Source organism: Pecten maximus, chromosome 11 (genome assembly GCF_902652985.1).
Source record: "Pecten maximus chromosome 11, xPecMax1.1, whole genome shotgun sequence".
Lineage (NCBI taxonomy): Eukaryota > Metazoa > Mollusca > Bivalvia > Pectinida > Pectinidae > Pecten > Pecten maximus.
The window spans coordinates 29031549-29043413 of record NC_047025.1 but is presented as its reverse complement, the minus strand read 5'-3'; the positions used below and the strand labels follow the sequence as shown (position 1 = coordinate 29043413).

At 34.1% G+C, this 11865-nt stretch overlaps 1 long non-coding RNA gene across 1 annotated transcript; it reads right to left on the bottom strand.

The window, feature by feature from the left end:
* Positions 1 to 533: 533 nt before the first annotated feature.
* On the bottom strand, positions 534 to 10774 carry LOC117338669. The gene is made up of 4 exons (XR_004535010.1): positions 10492 to 10774; positions 2139 to 2278; positions 902 to 1435; positions 534 to 548 (listed from the first exon to the last, which is right to left on the bottom strand). It is a non-coding gene; the product is annotated as an uncharacterized LOC117338669 (long non-coding RNA).
* Positions 10775 to 11865: the final 1091 nt, after the last annotated feature.

Below are 11865 nucleotides of genomic sequence, written 5' to 3'. Positions count from 1 at the left end.
AAAATGGAGTCTCAAAGACCCAAAATATGAAAATGTACATTTCTCAGTAATTGCTTCCTGGATGAACATCATCTTCAGCAGGTCATTGTGCTTTCTTGAGAAGCATTTGGATTTGGACAACTCTTGTTTTCCATATTTTTGTCATTTTGATACAACAATGCATGTCACTTTGGTGTAGACAGATGCACATGCATATAGTTCTTCTGGTACTTCGGTTTACTCTTCTTCCATGTAAAATACATTGTTCATTGATAATGTATGATCAAGCTCGATGGTTTCAAAATGAAAATGACAGGTAGTCGATGACGATACAATACCTTATTTCATATGATATAATTATCAGATTCAACCTAAAATTAAAGACATCACAGGCGTCTGCTTCTGGTTAGTATTAATGGAAAAAATATTACCCCTACTCTTACTTTATCAACAAGGTGTAAAACTTGAAGATCAGACGATGCTTTGACTGTGGAACGGAAGAAAGCTATTGATTGGTCGACATTTATTGTTGGTACATTTTACAGAGCTATTGACCTATCGGATTGCCCCTTGCATATCGCTCTGAAATATGCTGACTACTTTCGTTCCACAGTTGATGCATCGTCAGTTATCACTACTGCTTTTGATCCATCTTCTCATCTTTTAATCATTGTCACACGACAAAAGAATAACATGCATTGGTATTTAAGGATTCCAAACCAAGGTACGTTACTGAGGTTTACGTGCATTTTATATTTTAATAGGATTGAACTTAAAGTCAAAGGGAATCAAAGCTCACCCCCACTTCCACTTTACAGTGTTACACCTTGTTGATATAGTAGTAGGGGTTAATATTTTTCCTTTTAATATTAACCAGAAACAGATGCCCATGAAGACACCAAGTCTGTATTCTCTATATTACCTTTTGCTATAGTGAACCTAACACATATATCATGTTCCAAGATCTTATCTCATAGATAATCACTAATAATGCCTTTCTCCAGAATTAAATGCATTTATGCACCAGACCAGTAGATAGTCACAATCATATAATAAAGAATAAATAATACATATTCCATAATTTCCTTTTAACAGATCTTAGTTGTTTATCTTTTCTTTTTTTCTCACAAAAAAAAAAACTTACAGGTAGGTATACATTTATTTAAATTCTTGAAAGTTACATACCAAATTAAATGTCAGTCCCTGACGAGCTAAAAATGAACTCTATATAGAGAAAACACAATGCACAATAGTTTACTGTAACAACATTTAATTTCACTACATACACCTGTGATATTATATTATAAATGATAACATGGATTTTTTTACATGAAAAATATGCACATCTGACATCATCTGTATTGTTGAAGACTGTTTTCTAAACCAGTGAAATGGTGAGATTGGTCTCTTCATTGTCTCTACATTACATAGTCGCTTTTCTTCCCATCACCCATACCTGAAAAAAATAGGAAAACCATGGTATCAACATAACATGCAAATATTAAAAGCACTCTTTCACATCTTACAGATAAAGTATACTAATTACCAATTTATTTCATATGAAATTGATTTATATCCGGTTAATGTACTGGGTATCCTTAATAGTACTGACACAACAGTTTTATAAAAACTTTAACCTAGCTGTCTACAGACAACAACAGTATAGCAATAGCTCCTGATCAATTTGAAATATATATATTCTTTTCATAAAGAAGATTTAACCATTCTTGGATTTGGATGTTGATGAGAAGCCTTTTAATAGGGGATCACCTATGGGCAACTTTCAGCAACACTTAAGACTGCTGGTGTGCATTTGGACTATATATACTAAATATATATAAATTGAACATAAAAATTGCAAATTACTTTGCACAGTCAATGCTAAAATTATATGAAAGCATTATGTCCATGCTCCATCTAAATGGGGTGGGTATCTTAACTGTTTTCAATATAATTTCCAGGGGTAGGACTAGAATGCCATGCTAATCCAGTAAGCATGCTTTTTAGGCTATAGAAATTAATTATTATAATATGGGGCTAGATTTGGTCCTATGGGATACTTACACATACTTAAGAATCCAGCTTTTTAAATAAAGGATTTCATAGTCAGTGGTAAAATACCATTGATGTTGCTAAAGAATGAAATGTTCAAAACTTACCATAATCTTCTATCCAATGAAGTTGACAACAACCAAGTGTAAAATAATATGGGCAAAAATAAAGTCAGCAAATGCTCTTTCTGGACCAATTCCTGTAAAGTCGTGTTTATTCTGTGGATTCACTTGTAGCCGCAAACATACTGAAAATAACAAGAAGAGTATTTAATTGCCAATAAGAAAAAAAAATTGTATTAAGTAATGAGAGGCACAATAACCCTTTTTTCAATTCCAATATGACTGAGAATAGACTAAGTGTATTTATTCTGATAAATTTAGTAGCCCAAGCCTTCAGCCCACCTTGTTCCTGGCTCACAAACTCAGCTCTCTTGTTATTTGATTCAGACAAACAGTTATTAAAGTTTAATGTGCATATGTGTTTAATTTAAACACATAAAACACATATGCACAAACTTCAGTAACGTACCTTGGTTTTAATCTTTAAATTCATATTGATGCATCTTATTTTCTTGTGTGACATTGATTTAAAGATGAGAAAATGTACCAAAAGTGGTCGTGATAGCCGACTATGCATCGACTGTGGCAGGGAATTTGAAGTAGGCTTTATATTTCAGAGCTCTGTAAACAATACCAACTATAATTGTCGGCCTATCAGACTGTCCGTTTTAAAATAGCTCTAAGAAAGATAGCCTTCTTCTGTTCTACAGTTGATGCATCGTCTGATCTTCAAGTGTTGCACCTTTTTGATATGGTGGAAGAAGGGGCTAATATTTTTTTCTATGTATATAATCAGATGCAGACCCCTGTGTAAGTGTGAACAAACTTAGCTTGGTACCCCTTATAATATAACTTCATGCTACTGGCCAATATCAATACCCTGGGTGTCTTGATTATTGATTTTTTTTTTAAAGACTTTACATTGACAACTGTGACCTTAAATGTAGGTAAAGGCCTTCTTTTGAACAAACCTGGTAGCCCTTCACCCTAGGATACTACAGGCCTAATATCAGGTCTCAATCTGCATGAGCCTTTAGCTATAGGTTATTGAGAAGAAGTTAATTAAAGGAAAAAGTTGACACCCAACAAATGGACAGACAGACAGACGATGGATGCATCACTATGCCATTTATAAGCACATATACCCTTTAGACAGACAAGCTAGAAATTGTTCTGACTTGATTTCTGCACAAGTGTCAGATTTACATGTCACTGGAACTTCTTATTTGGAGCATGGATTCACAAGCATTGAACTTATATGATATCACTTACTTAAATACAGACCTGAATCAATTTACATGGATACCACCAAATTAATTGAGTAATTAGATTCAGTGGATCTATCAAACATTAATTCATGCACTGTGGCATAGACATAGTTCGAAACTTGGCATATAAAGTTTTCAAATCCTATTCAAATTGATTTAAAATATGTAAGACAGGGCTTTTTCTGAGAGCTTTTTGGGGCCCTTAATAGTCCCATTCCCAATTAGAATTATTTCATTTTAAAGCAAAATTCCCAAAATTTGCAGTTTACTCCTAAAAATGTCCAAATTTCATATATTGAAAAGTTGGAACAGAAATTGCACATCTGACGTCATCTGTATTGTTGAAGACTGTTTTCTAAACCAGTGAAATGGTGAGATTGGTCTCTTCATTATCTCTACATTACATAGTCGCTTTTCTTCCCATCACCCATACCTGAAAAAATAGGAAAACGATGGTATCAACATAACATGCAAATATTAAAAGCACTCTTTCACATCCTACAGATAAAGTATACTAATTAATAATTTATTTCATATGAAATTGATTTATATACGGTAAATGTACCGGTGTAGAGTGAAATATAGGTGAATAGTTGATGGAGAACATCAAAGGAGAAATAAAGCTTTTTTATCATTAATTTTGGTAATGGTAAGTGACTTATTTTCACAAAACCTTTATCAGTATACATCAATATAAATTCTATAAATTTCAACAACAACAAAATTGGTCTGACTTTGATGAGTCGTTTATGCTTGGGGGGGGGGGGGGGGTCACTTTACCATGACTATGGTAAAGTGACCCCCTCTCGCCCCTCCATACACACCTTCTAAGTTAACAATATTTAATTTCTTTTATTTCCATTCATTAAAATATACATAAATAAAGTCAAGAAAATTGGTCTTGGGGTAGGTGATTTTGATGAGAGTTATGTAGAGAGGTTTGGGGAGGGGAGTCACTTTACCATGATTATAGTGAAAATATTTTTTTGTGGATTTAATTGTTTTCACTTAATATTTTCCAATAAACCTCAATTCATTAATCTATACGTTTCAAAAAATTGAATTGAATCGTTATCAGTGAATTTAATGTGAGTCATGTAATGAGGGGGAAGAGGGAGGGGGGGTCATTTTACCATGGCCATGGTAAAGTGACCCCTCCCGCCCCTCCACACACACCTACAAAGTTAACAATATTTTATATTGTGTTGGTTTTTATTTTTTAAATTAAAAATTAATTCAGGTAATCAATTGAAGTAAACTACTGAAAGATTTAGCAAAAAACTATTTCTTGATGGAGGGGGAGGGGGTCACTTTACCAAAGCCAATCCAAATCATGTTGCTGTTAATGTATAGACCTGCCACAACTTGAAATGATCTACCCCAATACAATTCTGTTGATACTTCATGATCTGATGTATAGAACAATACTTATTTAACCAAAATGTTCATTAATTTATTTCAATTAATTAATCAATCTATATGTGAGAACATAAAGCATCTACAAAATGTTTGGATGTTGACATTATAACAACAACAAGTGATGTCAATGTGAGTCATGTGAGGAGTGGGGAAAAGCGACCCCCCTTCCTTACATAACTCACATCAATATCAATTATCTCAGGCCAATTTAGATTTGTTATAATGTATAGATTAAGGAATTAAGGTTTATTAAGAAAAAAAGGGTAAAATATTTTATTTCATTATGGATATAGTAGCGTAGTAAGTAAAATTGATTAATATACATATATTGATCAATTTTACTTATTACACTACCATATCACACCTACATGATCACATCAAAAACTTTTCTTAGACAAATCTTGTTTTGTTATGATGGATAGTTTAAGGAATTGAGTTGTTTTTTTTCAAATATTTTGTGAAAAAAAAGTCAATCACAAAAATGGCCATGGTAAAGTGACCCCCCCCCCCCCCACCTTCCTCCCCCTTACATGATCACATCAAAAACTTATCTGAGATCAATTTAGTTTTGTTTTAATGTATAGTTTAAGGAATTGAGGTTTTTTAAAAAAGTATTTCATTACGGTCATGGTAAAGTGACCCAAACCTGCCCCAGCTTTTGCAATGATCTACCAAAATCTAATATTGTGAATACTTTATTTTTTGTGAAGTAAACTTGTTATAAAATTTAGGTAAAAAAGATATATCAAAGTATTGTAAAAGTAGTGGAAGGGAATGAGCGGGGTGGGGGGGGGGGGGTCACTTTACCATGGCCATGGTAAAGTGACCCCCCCCCCCTTTCTCCTTACATGTACATGATCACATCAAAAACTTATCTGAGATCAATTTTGTTTTGTTTTGTTATAATGTATAGGTTAAAGAATTGAGGTTTATCAAAAAAAATGTTTTGAAAAAAAATGTAAAAATATCTTGTTTCATTATGGTCATGCTAAACTGACCTCCAACTTCCCCAGCTTTTGCAATGATCTACCAAAATCTAATATTGTAAATACCTTATTTTTTGTGAAGTAAATTTGTTATAAAATTTAGGTAAAAAAGATATATCGAAGTATTGTAAAAGTAGTGGAAGGGAATGAGCGGGGGGGGGGGGGGGGGGGGGGGGGTCACTTTACCATGGCCATGGTAAAGTGACCCCCCCCCCCCCCCCCCCCCCCCCCCTTTCTCCTTACATGTACATGATCATATCAAAAACTTACCTGAGATCAATTTTGTATTGTTTTGTTTTAATGTATAGGTTAAAGAATTGAGGTTTTTAAAAAAAAATGTTTTGAAAAAAAATGTAAAAATATCTTGTTTCATTATGGTCATGGTAAACTGACCTCCAACTTCCCCAGCTTTTGCAATGATCTACCAAAATCTAATATTGTGTATACTTTTTTTTTGTGTGAAGTAAACTTGTTATAAAAGTTTGGTGAAATAGGTATATCAAAGTATTGTAAAAGTAGTGGAAGGGAATGAGCGGGGGAGGGGGGTCACTTTACCATGGCCATGGTAAAGTGACCCCCCCTCCCCCTTCCTCCTTACATGTACATGATCACATCAAAAACTTATCTGAGATCGATTTTGTTTTGTTTTGTTATAATGTATAGGTTAAAGAATTGAAGTTTATCAAAAAAAAATTTTGAAAAAAAAAGGTCAAAATATCTTGTTTCATTATGGTCATGCTAAACTGACCTCCAACTTCCCCAGCTTTTGCAATGATCTACCAAAATCTAATATTGTAAATACTTTATTTTTTGTGAAGTAAATTTGTTATAAAATTTAGGTAAAAAAGATATATCAAAGTATTGTAAAAGTAGTGGAAGGGAATGAGCGGGGTAGGGGGGGTCACTTTACCATGGCCATGGTAAAGTGACCCCCCCCCCCCTTTCTCCTTACATGAACATGATCACATCAAAAACTTACCTGACATCAATTTTGTATTGTTTTGTTATAATGTATAGGTTAAAGAATTGAGGTTTTTAAAAAAAAAATGTTTTGAAAAAAAATGTAAAAATATCTTGTTTCGTTATGGTCATGGTAAAGTGACCCAAACCTGCCCCAGCTTTTGCAATGATCTACCAAAATCTAATATTGTGAATACTTTATTTTTTGTGAAGTAAACTTGTTATAAAAGTTTGGTGAAATAGGTATATCAAAGTATTGTAAAAGTAGTGGAAGGGAATGAGCGGGGGAGGGGGGGGGGGTCACTTTAAGTGACCCCCCCCCCCTGCACTTGCATCAAAATCACTTATCTGATACAATATAGCTTTCATTAAAAAATATGTTAAGTCATTCATTCTACCATGAGGGAGGGTCATTTTACCATAATGGTATTTTGACCCCGGGGTCATTTCACCATATTAAATGGTATTTTGACCCCAGGGTCATTTCACCATGATTCAAAATACCATGCTACACCGGGTATCCTTAATAGTACTGACACAACAGTTTTATAAAAACTTTAACCTAGCTGTCTACAGACAACAACAGTATAGCAATAGCTCCTGATCAATTTGCAATATATATATTCTTTTCATAAAGAAGATTTAACCATTCTTGGATTTGGATGTTGATGAGAAGCCTTTTAATAGGGGATCACCTATGGGCAACTTTCAGCAAACACTTAAGACTGTGCTGGTTTGCATTTGGACTATATATACTAAATATATATCAATTGAACATAAAAATTGCAAATTACTTTGCACAGTCAATGCTAAAATTATATGAAAGCATTATGTCTATGCTCCATCTAAATGGGGTGGGTATCTTAACTGTTTTCAATATAATTTCCAGGGGTAGGACTAGAATGCCATGCTAATCCAGTAAGCATGCTTTTCAGGCTATAGAAATTAATTATTATAATATATGGGGCTAGATTTGGTCCTATGGGATACTTGCACATACTTAAGAATCCAGCTTTCTAAATAAAGGATTTCAGTCAGTGGTAAAATACCATTGATATTGCTAATGAAATGTTCAAAACTTACCATAATCTTCTATCCAATGAAGTTGACAACAACCAAGTGTAAAATAATATGGGCAAAAATAAAGTCAGCAAATGCTCTTTCTGGACCAATTCCTGTAAAGTCATGTTTATTCTGTGGATTCACTTGTAGCCGCAAACATACTGAAAATAACAAGAAGAGTATTTAATTGCCAATAAGAAAAAAAAATTGTATTAAGTAATGAGAGGCACAATAACCCTTTTTTTCAATTCTAATATGACTGAGAATAGACTAAGTGTATTTATTCTGATAAATTTAGTAGCCCTAGCCTTCATCCCACCTTGTTCCTGGCTCACAAACTCAGCTCTCTTGTTATTTGATTCAGACAAACAGTTATTAAAGTTTAATGTGCATATGTGTTTAAACACATATGTACACACTTCAGTAACGTACCTTGGTTTTAATCTTTAAATTAATATTGATGCATCTTATCATTTTCTTGTGTGACATTGATTTAAAGATGAGAAAATGTACCAAAAGTGGTCGTGATAGCCGACTATGCATCGACTGTGGCAGGGAATTTGAAGTAGGCTTTATATTTCAGAGCCCTGTAAACAATACCAACTATAATTGTCGGCCTATCAGACTGTCCATTTTAAAACAGCTCTAAGATAGAGAGCCTTCTTCTGTTCTACAGTTGATGCATCGTCTGATCTTCAAGTGTAGGGGCTAATATTTTTTCTATGTATATAATTAGATGTAGACCCCTGTGTAAGTGCGAACAAACTTGGTACCCCTTATAATATAACTTCATACTACTGGCTAAATATCAATACCCTGGGTGTCTTGATTATTGATTTTTTTTTATAAAGACTTTACATTGACACCTGTGACCTTAAATGTAGGTGAAGGCCTTCTTTTGAACAAACCTGGTAGCTCTTCACCCCAGCATACTACAGGCCTAACTAATATGATCAGGTCTCAATCTGCATGAGCCTCTAGCTATAGGTTATTAGTTAATTAAAGGAAAAAGTTGACATCCAACAAATGGATGGGCAGGCAGACAGACAATGGATGCAGCACTATGCCATTTATAAGCTCATATACCCTTTAGACAGACAAGCTAAAAATTGTTCTGACATGATTTTCTGCACAAGTTTCAGATTTACATGTCACTGGAACTTCTTTCTTGGAGCATGGATTCACAAGCAATGAACTTATATGATATCACTTACTTAAATACAGACCTGAATTAATTTACATGGATACCACCAAATTAATTGAGTAATTAGATTCAGTGGATCAATCAAACATTAATTCATGCACTGTGGCATAGACATAGTTCGAAACTTGGCATATAAAGTTTTCAAATCCTATTCAAATTTATTTAAAATATGTAAGACAGGGCTTTTTCTGAGAGCTTTTTGGGTCCGTTAATGGGCCCCATTCCCAATTAGAATTATTTCATTTTAAAGCAAAATTCGAATTCCCAAAATTTGCAGTTTACTCCTGAAAAAATCTTTACCAATTCACCAATTTTCTTCTCAAAATAAGACAAAAAGGCCCCTTCCCAAACCAGTGAGAAAAAGCCCTGAAAGAAGAAAAACGCAATAAATGATATTTGGTCTTTTCACTCCATTGCCATCATATTCAGGTGGTTATAGTTATACTGTCAACAACAAATTAAAATGGTAGGTTAACAGTCTGAAATTTTTTCCAGTGTAATGCGAGGATCTCTATGAGCCAAATAGAATTAAATCATTAATGATACAGCGAGTATTACAGTAATAGCCCGAGTTTCCTCTGGTCATGACACCGTGTCTGGTGTAGGGCCATGAGCGCACTACTACATGAAAATGTGGAATTCTCCAACACCGTTTGGTGTTGCTAAGAATTTGGTGCAAATATAATGAAATCGGGTGTGACATAACACCTAACTTACATATGGATAAATGATATTTATTTACCCGAGAACACCCATTTAGTCCCATTTAGTCCCATCTAGGCGTTTTATTTCATCCGTATAGACCCTCGCTAGAAACTAGATCTATATACTAGAATCGTCGGTCTTATAGAAGGGGGATATTTTTTATATAGACGACGGAGACGTTGCATTATTAATGATGTGATCATGACTATACCAGGTGAAGGAAAACCGCCAATTTGTGTATGTTACACGAATTTGTGTATCATATGCCAGTTCGATTATGAATTTGTTATTAAAATAGTCAAAATTGATTAAAGAGTAAATTTCGAAATATATTATCTAATGTCAATTTAATTTACGAAAAGCGTTGTCTACCTGGAAACTTGATGTTACACTACCGGAAGTATTGAATCAATTTTTGGTACTTTCCAATGTGCAAAAGATTTTTTATTTTATTTTTGCATTTATATATTTGTATGTGATGTGGCATAAGTAAAATGCGACTTTAAAGGAAAAAAATAAAAGTTCACTTTAGAGTGATTTTTGCTATTTTAGTAACAAACCCCTACCTAAATTGGCGAATAATACGCAAGGTTGCGTATTAAACGCAAGCTGGTGGTTTTCCCCAACCTGTTTACGTATGACCAGTTACGATTAGCCTGGTAGGGGGGGGGGGCCTCCCATCCCCTTTGAATACTTATCGCAGCTCTTGCGTAACATCCTCGTGTTGTTTCTACTGTATGCTGCATATATTACAATATCTGTATTATTAGATTCTAAGTTAAAATTATATATACCTCCCAAAACGAATGAACCGACGCTAGAGATGAAACCAGACAGGAAAGAATTGAAAGGGAATGTTCCGACCAGCGCACAGTACATGAACTGGATGACGCCTGTCAGCAGAATGTAGAACAAATATGCATCTACGATCTTCAATTTCTTCGGAGTACTGTTTATATACTCATCTGTGAATTTCTTCACCACTGAAAATAAGCTCTCAGGCATTTTGCAGAGTTAAAACGTGGCAATCAAACACCGGTCGGCCAATTTAACAGGAAATGAAACGCACGAAATAATTGCCGGAGTAGAGGAAATATTGCCGGTACGGAGAAAAAAAAGTAAAAATCCGTATTTCCCATAATCTCACTGATTACACCTATATCGTCGTGACTCTACACTTTAGATTCCAGGAATGCGATTCTTTTTTTCCCTCAATGTAATTTATTTGAAATAAGCGATAACTTCGTAAACATAAACACCTTGCATATTATTTTATCAATTCTGACAAAATAAAATAATTCAACACACGTCTGTAATGATAACGCTTATGTCGAAATACTGATAGGCTAGAAAATTATGGTAGATGATCATATAAGAAGATGTATTGCATAGATAAAAATGGAAATCGAACATAATCATTTGAGAGAAGCAGTGATATTAAGCGTAAATTATCGCGTAATGGTAAATTTTCAAATAATAATTTTTCCAGGTTAAGTGTATTTGAAAAATAACTATGCTAAAAATCCAATTTAGGAAAATTAATCAGTCAATTTTCGGTGCACACTCTCTGCTTAGGCGAAGTCAGATTATTCCATGGGACCATAGGGACCTGGGAGCCTGTTACAGTCTACACCTGTACGTATGTTTATACCTTACCTAGTGAGTGTATTGTGTATTGGTATTATGTACTTATGGGCCACAAGGCCTACGGTCAATTAAGAAATTGAAATTGAAATTGAGTATAGCAAATTTTCGGACGCTTGGAGGGGGACTGGTTTAAAATTAGGTAAAATGACCCCCTCGGTATTTATTATGTGTCAATACTTTACAACAAAACAAAACAAATTCCAACCCCATGGTCCATATACATGTATATAATCGCCATTTAAGAACATAACACTTTTTTTTTACCAAACCCTAATTATCAGCCACCATGCGTATACGACAGTAAAAGGCTATTCCAGGAGCAATACTTGCATTGACCATTGACGTTATAATTATATAGTGCCAAAAATAAAGACAGGCTAAGGTATATTGCAAAAGGGCCTTGAATACGTTGTACAAGGCAACAAAACACGTTTGATTCAAACGAATGTAACTATATCATATAACAGAGACCTATATTAATATATTTAGTATATAGGTCTCTGGTTGTAATAGGAGGAGAT